This window comes from Odontesthes bonariensis, chromosome 2 (genome assembly GCF_027942865.1).
Source record: "Odontesthes bonariensis isolate fOdoBon6 chromosome 2, fOdoBon6.hap1, whole genome shotgun sequence".
In the NCBI taxonomy this organism is placed as follows: Eukaryota; Metazoa; Chordata; class Actinopteri; order Atheriniformes; family Atherinopsidae; genus Odontesthes; species Odontesthes bonariensis.
The window spans coordinates 35,109,965-35,124,828 of NC_134507.1; the positions used below are offsets into that span (position 1 = coordinate 35,109,965).

Consider the following 14,864-nt stretch of genomic DNA (forward strand, 5'->3'; position numbering starts at 1 on the left):
GGGTGGCGAAGTTCGGAATGAACCTCCGATACCACCCAGCAAGGCCCAGGAAAGAGCGGACGTCCTTCTTGGTCCGTGGTCGCTGGCAGTCCCGGACCGCCTCGAGCTTGTCCTTCTGTGGCTTGATCACACCATTGCCAATGATGTGGCCCAGGTAACGAACCTCCTGCTGAGCCAGGGAACATTTCTTTGGGTGGACAGTCAGGCCCGCCTCGCTGATGCGCCGGAACACCTCGGCCAGGTGTTGGAGGTGCTCCTCCCAGGTGTCGCTCCATACCACGACGTCGTCAAGGTAAGCTGCGGCGAAGCCCCCCATGCCCTCTAGGACATGGTCCATGAGTCTTTGGAAGGTCGCCGGTGCCCCCTGCAAAACAAAGGGCATGGTTGTGAATTGGTACAGGCTTTGAGGGGTACGGAAGGCGGTGTACTGTTTCGCCCCCTCGGCCATCGGCACCTGCCAATAACCCCTGCAGAGGTCAAGGGTCGTGATGAACGACGCCCTCCCAAGCCCCTCGATCAAGTCGTCCAGTCTGGGCATTGGGTAGGCGTCAAATGTGGACTGCGAGTTCAAGTGTCTGAAATCAATACAAAAGCGGATGCTGCCATCCTTCTTTAGGACCAGCACCACCGGGCTGCTCCAGCTGCTGCTGGACCGCTCAATGACCCCCAGCTGCTTCATGACCTCCAGCTCCTCCCGCAGAGCAGGAAGCAATCGCTCTGGGATGCGGTACATCCTCTGCCGCACTGGATTCGAGTCTTTAAGCTGGAGGTCATGCTCCACCAACGAAGTGCGCCCAGGCTGTTCGGAAAACAGGCCAGGCGGGATGATGGCCTGCAACTCCTCTGCTTGCTGAGCTGTCAGGTGGGAGACATCGGGGTCAGTTGGTGCGGCTGCTGCAGGGAAGAACTGCTCCTGCGGCTCCACATCACCTTCCACGTCCTGCACCAGGAGCTGCAGGCTGGGCGGCGCCTCCCGCTCATGCCACTCCTTAAGCAGGTTAATGTGAAAGACCTGCCTGGTCTTCTGTCGTCCCGGCATCTCCACCAAGTAGGTCACCGGCCCCCGCTGACGCGTCACGGTGTAGGGACCTTGCCAGCGGGCCAGCAACTTGTTCTCCGTCGTTGGCAACAGCAAGAGAACCTGCTGCCCGGGTGCGAAGCTCCTTTGCCTCGCCCTCTGGTCGTACCACTGCGACTGGGTCTGCTGGGCCTTGGTCATGTTCTCCTCCACCAAGCTGGCCATCCTCCCCATCTTCTCCTGGATCCTCAGGACGTAGGAGAGCACACTGTCTGGCTCCTGGGGTTTTGGTGTCACCCAGGCATCACGGAGTAGATCCAACGGGCCCCGGACCTGGCGCCCGTACAGCAACTCAAATGGGGAGAAACCAGTGGAAGCCTGTGGTACCTCCCTATAGGCGAAAAGGAGGTATGGCAACCACTGGTCCCAGTCTTTGCCGTTCTCCGCCACAAACTTTCTCAGCATCGACTTCAGGGTTTGGTTGTACCGTTCCACCAGCCCATCAGTCTGGGGGTGGTAGGGAGTGGTCCGTATCCCCTTTATCCCCAGCAAACTATACACTTGTCTAAGTGTCTTGGACAGGAATGCGGTGCCTTGGTCTGTCAGTATTTCATGTGGTATGCCTACTCGTGATATCAGTTGTAACAGTGCTCTTGCAACTGACCCTGCAGTTATCTTCCGAAGGGGGAATGCCTCTGGATAACGTGTGGCATAGTCACACATGACTAGAATTAACCTGTGCCCTGACCTGGTTCTTTCCAATGGTCCTACAATGTCCATCCCTATCCTCTGAAATGGAACGCCTATGATGGGAAGTGGTTGTAGAGGGAAGGGTCTAGCCTTGTGTTTGCTAGTGAGTTGACAGGTAGCACATGTGCGACAGTATTTTTGAACATCAGTGTAGAGCCCTGGCCAGTGAAAGCGTTGTGCAATTCTTTCAAGGGTCTTAACAGTACCCAAATGCCCCGCCCAAGGTATATCATGGCCAAGACTGAGCACTCTCTCTCTCAGACATTTCGGCACTACCACCTGCTCTATACTGCCATTTTCAGGTTGGTGGTACAATAAGTCATCTCTCACAAAGTAGTATTCACCCGTTAGCGCCTTAGCCACACCGGTTTGCACACCATCAATATCTGTCACTTTAGCAAATGCATCCTTCAAAGAGTCATCATTCTTCTGCAGATCATTAAGATTATGGGGAGGCTTCCACACATCACTTTCATCAACAGGTTTTGGCAACTGGCCAACAACCTTAGCTGCTGTGCCCTGCAGTTTAGCACGTCTTCGTTGCCTACGTGTCTTAGGCATTCTAGTAACAGGGGGATCAATGTCACATTGGCTATAGGGCAACATCTCACACACTTCCTTCTGTGCCTCTTCCTGTGCATCCTCCTCAGCAAACTGCTTAGCCATGGCCCTTGTGACTACCATGCTAACAGGCACCGATGACAGTACCAGCTCAGGCAAAATGAGGACATCTTGACCCAGCACTACAGGATACCGTAATCCTTGTACAATGCCTGCCCTCAGAAGGAAAGCTTGCCCCTGAACCTCAAGAAAAATATCTCCCACAGGGTACACATGCTCGTCTCCATTCACACAACACACTCTAAGCTGCTCTGTCCTCAATACCGCTGACTTATCGATCAGGTGTGGCTGGACAAGGGTGTGTGTGCTGCCAGTGTCAAGCAGGGCAAATGTTGGCTTCTCATTTACAGTTACCGGGATCGTTTGCACTTTGGATAACACATCATCAGCTCTAGGGACATTACAAAAACTGGACCCCTGAGCTTTCCTGCTCGGGCAGTCTCTGGCAATGTGGTTAGGTTTACCACAGTTATGGCATGTGAAGGGCGGCCTATGAGTGGTAGCTGTGGGTGCCGGGTGTCTAGGCGGTGGTGTGTAGGGGCGTGTAGGAGGCCTAGGTGATGGGGTGTAAGGGGAAGTGTAGGTGTGGTGCGGTGGCCTGACCTGACCTAACCCCCTAGGACCAACTCCCCCACCAGGAACCCCAGACTTACCACTGCCGGCTGGTCGGTTGTAGTTCTGGCTCCGGAACACCTTCGGACCCGATCGAGCTGCCAGGAACGCCTCCACCAGTTCAGCTGCTTGCTGGCCTGTGGTTGGGTTGTGCTCCTTAACCCAGACCCGGATTTCAGGAGCTAGGGTGCGCAGGTACTGCTCAAGCACGAGGATTTCTCCAATATCCTCCACAGTCTTGCCTGCCGGTCTCACCCACTTCTTGTATAGGTCCATCAGGCGGTTGTACAGTTCCCGAGGGTTCTCCTCTGCTCGCACATCTGGATCCCGGAACCGCTGCCGGTACGTCTCGCCGTTGATTTCATACTTGGTGAGTATTGCTGCCTTCACTTTGTCGTAGTCCATGGTCTCATTCATGTCCATCGCGACATACGCCGCTCGGGCCCGACCCGTCAGGTATGGGACCAGGTAGATGGCCCAGTCTGCCCTCGGCCACCGGTAGGCCAAGGCCAGTCTCTCAAACGTTGTCAGATATTGTTCAATATCATCTCCTTCTTCCAGCTTTGGCACTGATGCCCTCGTCCAGGCAACAGGATTCAGTGCGGCTGGGCCGATTACAGGGTGTGGTGCTGGAGGCTGTGATGGTGCTGGAGCTGCTGGCGCTGCTGCTACGGCTGCTGGAACTGCTGGTACCGGGAAACCTGGCGGTGGCGCTACTGGGTTGTGTTGAGGTCTCAGCTGTAGTAGACCCCCATCATCATCATCTGGCTGCTGATGCTGCTCCTCTCTTGCCTTTCGTCGATCTCTCTCTAGCTCGTCGTGTACAGTGTTGAGCTGAATCTGGACGTTGCGCCATCTCATTTCCTGCTTGTTCGCCTCACGTTGCTGGTCCAGTATGGATTTCTGTAGCAGACCGTACAGCGCGCTCATGTGCATTGTCTGCGGAACACCATCTTCTCCGCCCATGGCTCCTCCGTTCGTCTCACCAGCCTCACGCTCCTCCACCTCTTCGGCTCTCACCTCCTCCCCGGCATCTTGGAGTAGACGCCGATACGCCATGCCCCGTTTAGGCTGAACCCGTCTGCCTGTCGTCTTCTTCCCAATCTTCCGAGGCGCCACTGTCACCACTTCTGAACACCACTTGTGAGAAAGGGGGCTTCTCTACCCCCAGCTCACGTCAGGACTGGCCCTCTCCAATAAAGATTAAAAGAAGACTGAAACTAGGCAACTGAAAATATCGTGATACGGGTGCGGATTTATTTCCAGTGCAGAAGTGCATAGAAAATATGAAAACAAAAACTGAATCAACGCAAAAGAAAACCGGCCTCAATCAGGCAACTCAAATAAACTATAACAAAAGACTTTCTAAATACAAACTTCTTAGCATTTACTTCTTTTACACAGCCTCACAGCAAGCATGTGCATTCACCTCACCCTCTCTCTCTAGAATGAGACAGGCCTGCCCTTTTGAAGGGCTCACAGACTGCAGCTCACTGATGATTGGTTCAGTAATCAACCAATAGAAAAATAAAGTCACAAAAAGCATTAAAACACCCATTTAAATCCCCATACAAAATATCACAATACTCCCAAACCTACATTAAAATACTAGAATAGACACAGACCAAATTGACATTCCTAAATGTTTGCAATAAAGAGATACAATATTATTTCATTAAAACATTCCACTTCCGGGTGCCGAAAGCTCTCTCCACTGCCAGATCAGTGTATAAGAACTTTGGTTCCGAGAGGCTCTGGTTTCCTCCCGGACCCGATGGTTGACGCACCAATGCGAGGTGAGCGAAATGTTTGAATGTCTCGTGGGGGATATTGTAATGCGTGTGGATTATGGAGCCAAGACAACGGGTACCGCGCTGCTTGCTAACATGGTGAGTAAATGAATGTTCAAACAAAGTGTACATGTAATTGCGTGTGGGTGTCATCTCGCGCTAGCCGCGGTAAAACAATGAATGAATGTTTGTAAGGCTAACAGGTGTCTCGGCTGTGTGCGCCTGCGTGCGCCTGTGTGTGTGTCTGTGTGCTACTGCGCAAATGAGAGGGTCTTGTGAGTGTCGGAGGTGTCTGTGAGTGTAGACGAGTGTAGGTAAAGTCTGTAGTAGCGTTTCTGTGGAAAATGTGATCACCATCGGTCGTCATTTTCCACACTGAGCCTCGTCCTGGGTGAACCACCTTCTTGATCATGGTATCTCCCCTGCCAGGTAAGTATGAGTTGGAACAGTCAGAGGCTGACACCTCTTTTCCAGGTGCCTCACTCGGCCGGACGGTGCAGCAAATTCAACTGTCTGCAGTGCCATGCCAGCAGCTAACCTGAATCTGAAAAGCTTGCAGATTAAAACAGTCCGGCTTTTCTTCATCTTTCTGATCAGTTCTTGTTTCAACAACCAAGGAACTTGGAGCACAAATTGATTTAGTTTTTCCACTCTCCCCATCTCTAGAGCCACACCCAACACACACTGGGAAAATTCTTAGTTGAGGCAAACCCTCACGGCTTAATATCTCCAGTGCAGAAATGCTGCCGTATTCTCATCTCGTTGTTGCCATCACTAAGGCAACGCCCACCTGCCTGGGGGGACTGCACTGTATGACCTCACCTGACAACTGCGCAGCTGCATATCAGATGTGCAGACCTGCCGCAGCATTCAGCAAACCTTGCAAAACATGGGTTTTAAAGATGGAAAGGTGTCCTTAAAGCAGCAACGCCAGGACAAAAACCAAGGTAGAGTTGCCCAGGGATATTCACGTTATACAGTCAAATCAGGGGAGAGCGCGAACGCAGTCCCCCACTACCAGAAATTATGCAGTCGAGATTCCCACATTTGGGGAATTCGCAAGGGTCAGTACAGCCGGTGTGCAATGGCTGAGCCTCGTCCTGGGTGAACCACCTTCTTGATCATGGTATCTCCCTTGCCAGGTAAGTATGAGTTGGAACTGTCAGAGGCTGACACCTCTTTTCCAGGTGCCTCACTCGGCCGGACGGTGCAGCAAATTCAACTGTCTGCAGTGCCATGCCAGCAGCTAACCTGAATCTGAAAAGCTTGCAGATTAAAACACTCCGGCTTTTCTTCATCTTTCTGATCAGTTCTTGTTTCAACAACCAAGGAACTTGGAGCACAAATTGATTTAGTTTTTCCACTCTCCCCATCTCTAGAGCCACACCCATCCACACAGGGAAAATTCTTAGTTGAGGCAAACCCTCACGGCTTAATATCTCCAGTGCAGAAATGCTGCCGTATTCTCATCTCGTTGTTGCCATCACTAAGGCAACGCCCACCTGCCTGGGGTGACTGCACTGTATGACCTCACCTGACAACTGCGCAGCTGCATATCAGCTGTGCAGACCTGCCGCAGCATTCAGCAAACCTTGCAAAACATGGGTTTAAAAGATGGAAAGGTGTCCTTAAAGCAGCAACGCCAGGACAAAAACCAAGGTAGAGTTGCCCAGGGATATTTACGTTATACAGTCAAATCAGGGGAGAGCGCGAACGCAGTCCCCCACTACCAGAAATTATGCAGTCGAGATTCCCACATTTGGGGAATTCGCAAGGGTCAGCACAACCGGTGTGCAATGGCTGAGCCTCGTCCTGGGTGAACCACCTTCTTGATCATGGTATCTCCCCTGCCAGGTAAGTATGAGTTGGAACTGTCAGAGGCTGACACCTCTTTTCCAGGTGCCTCACTCGGCCGGACGGTGCAGCAAATTCAACTGTCTGCAGTGCCATGCCAGCAGCTAACCTGAATCTGAAAAGCTTGCAGATTAAAACACTCCGGCTTTTCTTCATCTTTCTGATCAGGTCTTGTTTCAACAACCAAGGAACTTGGAGCACAAATTGATTTAGTTTTTCCACTCTCCCCATCTCTAGAGCCACACCCAACCCACACTGGGAAAATTCTTAGTTGAGGCAAACCCTCACGGCTTAATATCTCCAGTGCAGAAATGCTGCCGTATTCTCATCTCGTTGTTGCCATCACTAAGGCAACGCCCACCTGCCTGGGGTGACTGCACTGTATGACCTCACCTGACAACTGCGCAGCTGCATATCAGCTGTGCAGACCTGCCGCAGCATTCAGCAAACCTTGCAAAACATGGGTTTTAAAGATGGAAAGGTGTCGTTAAAGCAGCAACGGCAGGACAAAAACCAAGGTAGAGTTGCCCAGGGATATTTACGTTAAACAGTCAAATCAGGGGAGAGCGCGAACGCAGTCCCCCACTACCAGAAATTATGCAGTCGAGATTCCCACATTTGGGGAATTCGCAAGGGTCAGCACAACCGGTGTGCAATGGCTGAGCCTCGTCCTGGGTGAACCACCTTCTTGATCATGGTATCTCCCCTGCCAGGTAAGTATGAGTTGGAACTGTCAGAGGCTGACACCTCTTTTCCAGGTGCCTCACTCGGCCGGACGGTGCAGCAAATTCAACTGTCTGCAGTGCCATGCCAGCAGCTAACCTGAATCTGAAAAGCTTGCAGATTAAAACACTCCGGCTTTTCTTCATCTTTCTGATCAGGTCTTGTTTCAACAACCAAGGAACTTGGAGCACAAATTGATTTAGTTTTTCCACTCTCCCCATCTCTAGAGCCACACCCAACCCACACTGGGAAAATTCTTAGTTGAGGCAAACCCTCACGGCTTAATATCTCCAGTGCAGAAATGCTGCCGTATTCTCATCTCGTTGTTGCCATCACTAAGGCAACGCCCACCTGCCTGGGGTGACTGCACTGTATGACCTCACCTGACAACTGCGCAGCTGCATATCAGCTGTGCAGACCTGCCGCAGCATTCAGCAAACCTTGCAAAACATGGGTTTTAAAGATGGAAAGGTGTCGTTAAAGCAGCAACGGCAGGACAAAAACCAAGGTAGAGTTGCCCAGGGATATTTACGTTAAACAGTCAAATCAGGGGAGAGCGCGAACGCAGTCCCCCACTACCAGAAATTATGCAGTCGAGATTCCCACATTTGGGGAATTCGCAAGGGTCAGTACAGCCGGTGTGCAATGGCTGAGCCTCATCCTGGGTGAACCACCTTCTTGATCATGGTATCTCCCCTGCCAGGTAAGTATGAGTTGGAACTGTCAGAGGCTGACACCTCTTTTCCAGGTGCCTCACTCGGCCGGACGGTGCAGCAAATTCAACTGTCTGCAGTGCCATGCCAGCAGCTAACCTGAATCTGAAAAGCTTGCAGATTAAAACAGTCCGGCTTTTCTTCATCTTTCTGATCAGTTCTTGTTTCAACAACCAAGGAACTTGGAGCACAAATTGATTTAGTTTTTCCACTCTCCCCATCTATAGAGCCACACCCAACCCACACTGGGAAAATTCTTAGTTGAGGCAAACCCTCACGGCTTAATATCTCCAGTGCAGAAATGCTGCCGTATTCTCATCTCGTTGTTGCCATCACTAAGGCAACGCCCACCTGCCTGGGGTGACTGCACTGTATGACCTCACCTGACAACTGCGCAGCTGCATATCAGCTGTGCAGACCTGCCGCAGCATTCAGCAAACCTTGCAAAACATGGGTTTTAAAGATGGAAAGGTGTCGTTAAAGCAGCAACACCAGGACAAAAACCAAGGTTGAGTTGCCCAGGGATATTCACGTTATACAGTCAAATCAGGGGAGAGCGCGAACGCAGTCCCCCACTACCAGAAATTATGCAGTCGAGATTCCCACATTTGGGGAATTCGCAAGGGTCAGCACAGCCGGTGTGCAATGGCTGAGCCTCGTCCTGGGTGAACCACCTTCTTGATCATGGTATCTCCCCTGCCAGGTAAGTATGAGTTGGAACTGTCAGAGGCTGACACCTCTTTTCCAGGTGCCTCACTCGGCCGGACGGTGCAGCAAATTCAACTGTCTGCAGTGCCATGCCAGCAGCTAACCTGAATCTGAAAAGCTTGCAGATTAAAACATTCCGGCTTTTCTTCATCTTTCTGATCAGTTCTTGTTTCAACAACCAAGGAACTTGGAGCACAAATTGATTTAGTTTTTCCACTCTCCCCATCTCTAGAGCCACACCCATCCACACTGGGAAAATTCTTAGTTGAGGCAAACCCTCACGGCTTAATATCTCCAGTGCAGAAATGCTGCCGTATTCTCATCTCGTTGTTGCCATCACTAAGGCAACGCCCACCTGCCTGGGGTGACTGCACTGTATGACCTCACCTGACAACTGCGCAGCTGCATATCAGCTGTGCAGACCTGCCGCAGCATTCAGCAAACCTTGCAAAACATGGGTTTAAAAGATGGAAGGTGTCCTTAAAGCAGCAACGCCAGGACAAAAACCAAGGTAGAGTTGCCCAGGGATATTTACGTTATACAGTCAAATCAGGGGAGAGCGCGAACGCAGTCCCCCACTACCAGAAATTATGCAGTCGAGATTCCCACATTTGGGGAATTCGCAAGGGTCAGCACAGCCGGTGTGCAATGGCTGAGCCTCGTCCTGGGTGAACCACCTTCTTGATCATGGTATCTCCCCTGCCAGGTAAGTATGAGTTGGAACTGTCAGAGGCTGACACCTCTTTTCCAGGTGCCTCACTCGGCCGGACGGTGCAGCAAATTCAACTGTCTGCAGTGCCATGCCAGCAGCTAACCTGAATCTGAAAAGCTTGCAGATTAAAACACTCCGGCTTTTCTTCATCTTTCTGATCAGTTCTTGTTTCAACAACCAAGGAACTTGGAGCACAAATTGATTTAGTTTTTCCACTCTCCCCATCTCTAGAGCCACACCCAACCCACACTGGGAAAATTCTTAGTTGAGGCAAACCCTCACGGCTTAATATCTCCAGTGCAGAAATGCTGCCGTATTCTCATCTCGTTGTTGCCATCACTAAAGCAACGCCCACCTGCCTGGGGTGACTGCACTGTATGACCTCACCTGACAACTGCGCAGCTGCATATCAGCTGTGCAGACCTGCCGCAGCATTCAGCAAACCTTGCAAAACATGGGTTTTAAAGATGGAAAGGTGTCGTTAAAGCAGCAACGGCAGGACAACAACCAAGGTAGAGTTGCCCAGGGATATTTACGTTATACAGTCAAATCAGGGGAGAGCGCGAACGCAGTCCCCCACTACCAGAAATTATGCAGTCGAGATTCCCACATTTGGGGAATTCGCTAGGGTCAGTACAGCCGGTGTGCAATGGCTGAGCCTCATCCTGGGTGAACCACCTTCTTGATCATGGTATCTCCCCTGCCAGGTAAGTATGAGTTGGAACTGTCAGAGGCTGACACCTCTTTTCCAGGTGCCTCACTCGGCCGGACGGTGCAGCAAATTCAACTGTCTGCAGTGCCATGCCAGCAGCTAACCTGAATCTGAAAAGCTTGCAGATTAAAACACTCCGGCTTTTCTTCATCTTTCTGATCAGTTCTTGTTTCAACAACCAAGGAACTTGGAGCACAAATTGATTTAGTTTTTCCACTCTCCCCATCTCTAGAGCCACACCCACCCACACTGGGAAAATTCTTAGTTGAGGCAAACCCTCACGGCTTAATATCTCCAGTGCAGAAATGCTGCCGTATTCTCATCTCGTTGTTGCCATCACTAAGGCAACGCCCACCTGCCTGGGGTGACTGCACTGTATGACCTCACCTGACACCTGCGCAGCTGCATATCAGCTGTGCAGACCTGCCGCAGCATTCAGCAAACCTTGCAAAACATGGGTTTTAAAGATGGAAAGGTGTCGTTAAAGCAGCAACGGCACGACAAAAACCAAGGTAGAGTTGCCCAGGGATATTTACGTTATACAGTCAAATCAGGGGAGAGCGCGAACGCAGTGCCCCACTACCAGAAATTATGCAGTCGAGATTCCCACATTTGGGGAATTCGCAAGAGTCAGCACAGCCGGTGTGCAATGGCTGAGCCTCGTCCTGGGTGAACCACCTTCTTGATCATGGTATCTCCCCTGCCAGGTAAGTATGAGTTGGAACTGTCAGAGGCTGACACCTCTTTTCCAGGTGCCTCACTCGGCCGGACGGTGCAGCAAATTCAACTGTCTGCAGTGCCATGCCAGCAGCTAACCTGAATCTGAAAAGCTTGCAGATTAAAACACTCCGGCTTTTCTTCATCTTTCTGATCAGTTCTTGTTTCAACAACCAAGGAACTTGGAGCACAAATTGATTTAGTTTTTCCACTCTCCCCATCTCTAGAGCCACACCCACCCACACTGGGAAAATTCTTAGTTGAGGCAAACCCTCACGGCTTAATATCTCCAGTGCAGAAATGCTGCCGTATTCTCATCTCGTTGTTGCCATCACTAAGGCAACGCCCACCTGCCTGGGGGGACTGCACTGTATGACCTCACCTGACAACTGCGCAGCTGCATATCAGCTGTGCAGACCTGCCGCAGCATTCAGCAAACCTTGCAAAACATGGGTTTTAAAGATGGAAAGGTGTCCTTAAAGCAGCAACACCAGGACAAAAACCAAGGTTGAGTTGCCCAGGGATATTCACGTTATACAGTCAAATCAGGGGAGAGCGCGAACGCAGTCCCCCACTACCAGAAATTATGCAGTCGAGATTCCCACATTTGGGGAATTCGCAAGGGTCAGCACAGCCGGTGTGCAATGGCTGAGCCTCGTCCTAGGTGAACCACCTTCTTGATCATGGTATCTCCCCTGCCAGGTAAGTATGAGTTGGAACTGTCAGAGGCTGACACCTCTTTTCCAGGTGCCTCACTCGGCCGGACGGTGCAGCAAATTCAACTGTCTGCAGTGCCATGCCAGCAGCTAACCTGAATCTGAAAAGCTTGCAGATTAAAACACTCCGGCTTTTCTTCATCTTTCTGATCAGTTCTTGTTTCAACAACCAAGGAACTTGGAGCACAAATTGATTTAGTTTTTCCACTCTCCCCATCTCTAGAGCCACACCCAACGAACACTTGGAAAATTCTTAGTTGAGGCAAACCCTCACGGCTTAATATCTCCAGTGCAGAAATGCTGCCGTGTTCTCATCTCGTTGTTGCCATCACTAAGGCAACGCCCACCTGCCTGGGGGGACTGCACTGTATGACCTCACCTGACAACTGCGCAGCTGCATATCAGCTGTGCAGACCTGCCGCAGCATTCAGCAAACCTTGCAAAACATGGGTTTTAAAGATGGAAAGGTGTCGTTAAAGCAGCAACACCAGGACAAAAACCAAGGTTGAGTTGCCCAGGGATATTCACGTTATACAGTCAAATCAGGGGAGAGCGCGAACGCAGTCCCCCACTACCAGAAATTATGCAGTCGAGATTCCCACATTTGGGGAATTTGCAAGGGTCAGCACAGCCGGTGTGCAATGGCTGAGCCTCGTCCTGGGTGAACCACCTTCTTGATCATGGTATCTCCCCTGCCAGGTAAGTATGAGTTGGAACTGTCAGAGGCTGACACCTCTTTTCCAGGTGCCTCACTCGGCCGGACGGTGCAGCAAATTCAACTGTCTGCAGTGCCATGCAAGCAGCTAACCTGAATCTGAAAAGCTTGCAGATTAAAACACTCCGGCTTTTCTTCATCTTTCTGATCAGTTCTTGTTTCAACAACCAAGGAACTTGGAGCACAAATTGATTTAGTTTTTCCACTCTCCCCATCTCTAGAGCCACACCCAACCCACACTGGGAAAATTCTTAGTTGAGGCAAACCCTCACGGCTTAATATCTCCAGTGCAGAAATGCTGCCGTATTCTCATCTCGTTGTTGCCATCACTAAGGCAACGCCCACCTGCCTGGGGTGACTGCACTGTATGACCTCACCTGACAACTGCGCAGCTGCATATCAGCTGTGCAGACCTGCCGCAGCATTCAGCAAACCTTGCAAAACATGGGTTTTAAAGATGGAAAGGTGTCGTTAAAGCAGCAACGCCAGGACAAAAACCAAGGTAGAGTTGCCCAGGGATATTCACGTTATACAGTCAAATCAGGGGAGAGCGCGAACGCAGTCCCCCACTACCAGAAATTATGCAGTCGAGATTCCCACATTTGGGGAATTCGCAAGAGTCAGCACAGCCGGTGTGCAATGGCTGAGCCTCGTCCTGGGTGAACCACCTTCTTGATCATGGTATCTCCCCTGCCAGGTAAGTATGAGTTGGAACTGTCAGAGGCTGACACCTCTTTTCCAGATGCCTCACTCGGCCGGACGGTGCAGCAAATTCAACTGTCTGCAGTGCCATGCCAACAGCTAACCTGAATCTGAAAAGCTTGCAGATTAAAACAGTCTGGCTTTTCTTCATCTTTCTGATCAGTTCTTGTTTCAACAACCAAGGAACTTGGAGCACAAATTGATTTAGTTTTTCCACTCTCCCCGTCTCTAGAGCCACACCCACCCACACTGGGAAAATTCTTAGTTGAGGCAAACCCTCACGGCTTAATATCTCCAGTGCAGAAATGCTGCCGTATTCTCATCTCGTTGTTGCCATCACTAAGGCAACGCCCACCTGCCTGGGGTGACTGCACCGTATGACCTCACCTGACAACTGCGCAGCTGCATATCAGCTGTGCAGACCTGCCGCAGCATTCAGCAAACCTTGCAAAACATGGGTTTTAAAGATGGAAAGGTGTCTTTAAAGCAGCAACGCCAGGACAAAAACCAAGGTAGAGTTGCCCAGGGATATTCACGTTATACAGTCAAATCAGGGGAGAGCGCGAACGCAGTCCCCCACTACCAGAAATTATGCAGTCGAGATTCCCACATTTGGGGAATTCGCAAGGGTCAGCACAACCGGTGTGCAATGGCTGAGCCTCGTCCTGGGTGTAGTGATGTTACCTCCAACACCGAAGCACGCTTCAAACTCGACAGGGTAGTTATGGTGAAGCAGTGTGCCGGAGCTTGCTTCATGTGACGTCACTGATGACGTTTGAACCACTTCACTGCTTCATTCAAACCGAGTCAGCTGACTGCTTCGAGTTGACAGCGGAGCTTTGAAAATTTGCTGTGATTCAGTGTATTCAAGATGGCTGAAGCCCCGGTTCATGTCCCCGTTCTACACGTATAATACGTTACGAACAGCTCACGTTTTTTGATATTCGGAGTTTTGGATTATTCTCTCATGGAGCAACCATCGAGGAAGCGTTCTTAAGTGTGGGAATATTTCGACCCAAACAGTTCCTTCAGCACACCAGCCTCCTCTGTTCCCTGTGACAGAGTATTTTCCAAAGCTGGAGAAATTGACTAAAAAAAAAAAAGAAACCGTTTGAGCCCTTCTACTGTGCAAAAACTTGTTTTCTTGAATAAAAACACCTGAAATAACACAAGCACCCTCTTTATTACACCAAGCACACTCCCAAAGAAAATATGAATGACAAACCAAAGATTTTCACATTGTTTTTAAATTATTATTCCATCCATCCATCCATCATCTTCCGCTGGTCCGGGGGTCGGGTCGCGGGGGCAGCAGCTTAAGCAGAGAAACCCAGGCGTCCCTGTCCCCGGCCACTTCCTCCAGCTCTTCTGGGGGGACCCCGAGGCGTTCCCCTGCCAGAGATCCAACGTGTCCGGGGTCTTCCCCGGGGTCTCCTCCCAGTGGGACGTGTCTCACCAGGCGTCCAGGAGGCATCCTAACCAGATGCCCGAGCCACCTCATCTGACTCCTCTGGATGCAGAGGAGCAGCGGTTCTACTCCGAGCCCCTCCCGGATGACCGAGCTTCTCACCCTATCCACCTACTGTCCTGGCGGTGAATCGCCACGCAGCACACGCAACCGCCGGCAAAGCAAAATGAAGCATAAACGTCTCGAGCCATTAACACAAGCGCAAGACGCAAGCGCAAGGGCAGTTAAAAGAGGTATAACTCAGCCTTAAGGGAGAGCCAGACACCCTGCGGAGGAAATTAATTTCGGCCGCTTGTATTGGCGATCTCGTTCTTTCGGTCTCTACCCACAGCT

General features: G+C 51.0%; 11 non-coding genes and 1 pseudogene across 11 annotated transcripts; all 12 read right to left on the reverse strand.

The window, feature by feature from the left end:
* Positions 1-5,777: 5,777 nt before the first annotated feature.
* Positions 5,778-5,941, reverse strand: LOC142366028 (U1 spliceosomal RNA). The gene has a single exon (XR_012766700.1). It is a non-coding gene; the product is annotated as a U1 spliceosomal RNA (small nuclear RNA).
* A 548-nt stretch (positions 5,942-6,489) lies between these two features.
* On the reverse strand, positions 6,490-6,653 carry LOC142401946 (U1 spliceosomal RNA). Its single transcript, XR_012773239.1, has one exon. It is a non-coding gene; the product is annotated as a U1 spliceosomal RNA (small nuclear RNA).
* Positions 6,654-7,202: 549 nt separating this feature from the next.
* On the reverse strand, positions 7,203-7,366 carry LOC142401952 (U1 spliceosomal RNA). Its single transcript, XR_012773240.1, has one exon. It is a non-coding gene; the product is annotated as a U1 spliceosomal RNA (small nuclear RNA).
* A 549-nt stretch (positions 7,367-7,915) lies between these two features.
* LOC142402049 (U1 spliceosomal RNA) lies at positions 7,916-8,079 on the reverse strand. Its single transcript, XR_012773274.1, has one exon. It is a non-coding gene; the product is annotated as a U1 spliceosomal RNA (small nuclear RNA).
* Positions 8,080-8,628: 549 nt separating this feature from the next.
* Positions 8,629-8,792, reverse strand: LOC142401812 (U1 spliceosomal RNA). Its single transcript, XR_012773212.1, has one exon. It is a non-coding gene; the product is annotated as a U1 spliceosomal RNA (small nuclear RNA).
* A 547-nt stretch (positions 8,793-9,339) lies between these two features.
* Positions 9,340-9,503, reverse strand: LOC142401820 (U1 spliceosomal RNA). The gene has a single exon (XR_012773215.1). It is a non-coding gene; the product is annotated as a U1 spliceosomal RNA (small nuclear RNA).
* A 549-nt stretch (positions 9,504-10,052) lies between these two features.
* On the reverse strand, positions 10,053-10,216 carry LOC142365803 (U1 spliceosomal RNA). The gene has a single exon (XR_012766656.1). It is a non-coding gene; the product is annotated as a U1 spliceosomal RNA (small nuclear RNA).
* Positions 10,217-10,764: 548 nt separating this feature from the next.
* Positions 10,765-10,928, reverse strand: LOC142401888 (U1 spliceosomal RNA). Its single transcript, XR_012773231.1, has one exon. It is a non-coding gene; the product is annotated as a U1 spliceosomal RNA (small nuclear RNA).
* A 548-nt stretch (positions 10,929-11,476) lies between these two features.
* Positions 11,477-11,640, reverse strand: LOC142401853 (U1 spliceosomal RNA). Its single transcript, XR_012773226.1, has one exon. It is a non-coding gene; the product is annotated as a U1 spliceosomal RNA (small nuclear RNA).
* A 549-nt stretch (positions 11,641-12,189) lies between these two features.
* Positions 12,190-12,353, reverse strand: LOC142402590 (U1 spliceosomal RNA). Its single transcript, XR_012766646.1, has one exon. It is a non-coding gene; the product is annotated as a U1 spliceosomal RNA (small nuclear RNA).
* Positions 12,354-12,902: 549 nt separating this feature from the next.
* On the reverse strand, positions 12,903-13,066 carry LOC142401766 (U1 spliceosomal RNA). The gene has a single exon (XR_012773200.1). It is a non-coding gene; the product is annotated as a U1 spliceosomal RNA (small nuclear RNA).
* Positions 13,067-13,614: 548 nt separating this feature from the next.
* LOC142366530 (U1 spliceosomal RNA) lies at positions 13,615-13,789 on the reverse strand (annotated as a pseudogene).
* Between the last annotated feature and the right edge of the window lie 1,075 nt (positions 13,790-14,864).